This window comes from Vidua macroura, chromosome 15 (assembly GCF_024509145.1).
Source record: "Vidua macroura isolate BioBank_ID:100142 chromosome 15, ASM2450914v1, whole genome shotgun sequence".
NCBI classification, from domain to species: Eukaryota; Metazoa; Chordata; class Aves; order Passeriformes; family Viduidae; genus Vidua; species Vidua macroura.
Genome location: NC_071585.1, coordinates 12629984 through 12634369, shown reverse-complemented (window position 1 = coordinate 12634369; position 4386 = coordinate 12629984).

Here is a 4386-nt window from a genome sequence, read left to right as displayed (position 1 = left end):
GGCGAGAGCAGTTGACTTACTGGGGCAGGTTTGGGTGGGACTGGGAAGCCCTGGTGTCTCCTTGCTCCCGTAGGCAAACTCAGGTAAGAGCCCAGCCCCAGCTCCAGGGAGGGCCCTGAAGACACCACAAAACCTCTCTGAGCAACCCTTCTGCTGAGACAGGGGCTGAAAATGCATGTGGGGCTGGCAGCAGTGCAGGGACTTCACCAAGGGCTTCACTTCATGCTTCTGAAAATCCCCGGCAGGGTTCATGCCGTTGTGCGGATGATGCTTTCATAAACCAGAGATACAAATCAGATTTGATGGCATCCACCCGTCCTCGCACGCGGTTTCCTGTGCTTTCAAGCTGCTGAAGAAGCAGTCGAAAGGCACATGCCATAGAGGCTACACCCCCAAACTGTTCGTTGGCACTTCCCCCAACACTCGGGAGAAAAGAACTGGAATTTCCAAAAGCGGGAAATTCCAGCACTTTCAATTGTTTCCAAGTCAGAACAAAAAGTTGTGAATACCCTAGTCTTCCTCAGAACAGCTGGGTGAGGAAAGCTTCACCTTCAAAATATCAAAGCAGCGTTGGGAATAATAACACAATATTATTACAACACTTCAAAACCAGCTGAGGTCAAGAAGCAGCAACATGTAGAGACAAACCAGGGAAGCTGAAACAACTCAGCTGGGTATTATCCCACTAAAAATTCCCTTGATGCCTTCCTGTAAAACATCCCCTTGTAACAAAATAACCTTTATTTGGGGAAAACAGTCTGGTTGAAGCTTTTTCACCCTCCCCATACTCCCCATAGAGATTTGGGTTCCTATGTCTAGCCCCTGTGTGTAAGTAGGATTGGGTGTCCCTGTTCAAACAGTATCTGGGGGGCTCAACATACCCCACACCTGCAGCAGCCTACGGGTCACCTGCTTGGCCAGGAACCTGCTGCAAAGACCGAGCAGCTGCAGAAGTTGTTTTGAAGGGAGGATGTAACCCCAACCTTCATCTGCCCGTCTCTTCCTGCAGCTCCACGCTGCAGCTCCGAGCTTTGCAGCAGAGGCTTCTGGAGACGAGGGCGGCACAGAGACTGCAGGAGCAGAGCTGGCCACCTCCCTGCAGTGGGGAACAGGGCTCAGGAGTGAGGAAGGCCCAAGGAAGTTTTGAGGCTTGGGTGACAGACCATCACCCCTGGGAGAGGAAGATCTGGGGCAGTGGAGCTCTGTTCCTCCATAGCAGGTGGAAGCCCTGCTCACATGTTAGAAGAGGGGCACAACACGTGAACCATCATCTGCTTCATTCTTGCTGCCAAAACAGACACTCGAGGGGTTTGTACAGGGGTGGATGTTCCCTGGGCACAGGTGTAAACACTCCAGTGAATTTTCTGGTTGTACCGTGATTGCTATATGCCAATGGCCAGGGCCATTCACCACCCACAGCCTGGATGTCTCGGAGTGGCAGGACCACAAGTCAGCCCCTCAGGGCCAGTTCCCAGCCCAGCTCAGATGCTGCCGCCACCAGGAGGGCTGGCTGGCCAGAGCACACTGCTCCCAAGGTGCCTGCTGCAGGCTTCTCCTACAATGTAGACAAGATAGCAGAGTCACACAATGTTTGGGCACAGGAAGGGAGAGTGAAATGGAGTTTCCTCCTTGAGCAACTCCCTCTTCTAGAAAAGTCCTGCAGACAAAAATCCTCTGTCTTGCCCCAGTGCCATAGTAATCCATCTCCTGCAGCAGCTGCTGTTTCAGCTGGAGCAGAAAACAGCCAGTGGTATTTTAATTGCTGCAAGTACTCAGCACAGTCAGTACCCCATTTGAGCACAGGTTATTTCAGCACCTGCCCCATGGTGAGGCTGGGTCTGCCCTACAAAGAACCACAAACTGGCCTGAGCTCAGCAGAGCTGCCTATCCTAAGGCAATGCCAGGAGGGTGATGGGATCTTGGGAAGCACTAGCATGGCCTCTGGACTCACTCATAAAGCAGCTTCATCCCTATCCCTGTAGCACCCCAGTCTCGAGAGAAAATTCACTTCATAGCACCACTGTCCATGAACACCTCTGCTCCCTGCGCTGGCTCCAAGCCACCCAATCTGAGAGCCGCTAGTGACAAATCTCTTGCCTAACCTCTGCGATCAACAAGGAGGTGAGCATTTCAAGGAAGGCTAGGAAAGAAAGGGGGAAAAATCAGCAAGGCTGTGAGCAGGTTAAGGGCTGGAGGCAGGTCCGTGCAGGCCATCCACGCTTTTAGCTTTCAGGGGTACTGCAGGGAACAGCCTGGGATTTACACTTTACACATTGACCAGCAATGTCGGGGGCAAGGACTTGCTTCCAGGCAAAGCCAAGGCCAGATTTCACAGGTTGCAACATTCAGAAAACCCCACAAGCCCATGTTTGCTGCGCAGAGAGGGCCGGACCTCTGCTCTGAGTCAGCCACTGCAGATCCTCTTTGCTGCCAGCCCCTGGAGAGGAGGAGCCACAGAGGTAGATGGGATGCTGGCCTAAATCCCTAACACAATGCAAGCCACTTCCATCCCACCTGCCATCCTCTCCTTCCTGTGAAGGAAGAAACTCAGCCTTCCGCCTTGGGAGGTGGCGAGCTGGGGCTGGGGAAACAGCTGAGCTCTCCAGGAGCTATGTTCCCATATCTCTGGAGCAGCTCTACAGGACATGATGACTGCTGCTGAGCCCTGTTCTCACTCATTGCCACTGGATGAGACACGGCCTGGGGAGAGAGGAAGAGGGGAAAATCCCCTCTGTGCCTATTGCTGGTTTTGTACAATGAGATTCCAAATGATTCAAAGCTTAAGGCATGCAAGGAAATCCTCTGAGCAATCCCACAGCTGGTTCCCACAGTTTTTGGCCCCACTATGGGACTGCACCAGGTCCCACTACAACCCATCCTCTTCTGACTGTGGAGGAGGGACAGGATGGCAGGAGGTGGTGATCTCCTGTGAAATGGGTGACATTGAGTCTGGCCTCGCATGCCAGAGGCAGAGGAAGAAGTCACCCCTCATTCAGTGAGAAGGTAAAGAAGCCCAGCATCCCTGGAAAGCCAGGGTGTGATCCAGCCCCCCATGAAGGCAGGGTACTGCAGAGGCTTGGCTGGTGCAGGAATGTTCCCCAATACGTCCCTTCTCTCGTATCTCGATTCCCTCCACACTCCCTTCTGCCCTCCCAGAGCCAACTATCCCAGGCTCCCTCCGCTGCCTCTCCCTTGCCCTCCATCCCAGAGCCCTCCCATCCTGCCAGGTTAGTTTGAGTTTCTGATTTGCATAAGCAGCAGATCACAATGTTCTGGAAATCCCCTCCTGCAGCCAGAGCTTCCTCCTCACTCTCACAGCGTCACTGTCAGCCTCCTGCTTCCTTTAGCTGCCGGAGCACCGGGACGCATCCGACCGGCACTGCACAAACAGCAGCTCCCAGCTGCTGATGCCAAGAGGGATCCATCGACAGAGGGATCCAAGAGGGATCCCCTGCAGAGCTGAGCCCACGAGTGGCCCAGGAATGCTGTGCCAAACCAGCTGCATCCGCTGCCTGCTTTGCTCCTGCCTTGCTCCAGGGCCAGCTCCAGGCTCAGCCACCCATGACAGCCAGGTCCTGGCTGGCCCCATCGCCCCATCAGGGTTCAAGTTTGCCCAGCTCTGTTTGCCCAGCAGCACAGAGGGCAGGGGGATTTTTTGGGCAATAAGAGCTGTTGGACCAATGCCACTTTGAATTCACATCACTGGGCCCACCCTGCTCACTCCATGGTTGGATCAACATCAAGGAAGCCAGCAGACCTGATCTGAGACAGGCAGGACCTGAGGACAGGGGAGTTCCACCACCCCTCATCCACCGCCTGTGCTCCTTCTCAGCCCATTTCCCACAGCACAGCAGCAATCAGGGCATGTTCACGTAAGTAAGCTGCAACTGAAGGTGCTGAACTCAACTCTCTGTGTCAAAAATAAATCCCTAGTGTGTCAACCTGTCAGCTGTGAACACACCCTCACAGCCACACAGGCGTGCTCGTAAACCCCAGCTGCCATCAGGGGAGTTTTCTCCCCTGGGAGTATGGTGGGACCAAAGGAATGAGGAACGACCAGCAGGACCAAAAGCCTTTCATTTTCATAGTGAAATTCATGCTGGTGTTTAGGCCAGCCTGAGCTGGCAATCTCAGGTAAAAACACAAAGAGCAGCTGGCTAGAGAGGTAGAGAGGCACTGAGTGAGGGCGTGCCATCCACAGGTTCCCAGGGGCAGGCAGACCCCAAATCCACAGCTCCTCACCCTCCTGCCCAGCGTTCACACTCCTGCCACCCAAACCAGATGAACTAAAGCCGGATCCTCTTCAGGCCTTGCAGTTCACACCTGGCAAGTGTAGACCAAACGCCCTGCCAGGTACAACTGTACCTGCTGGCAAGGAGCTGGGGA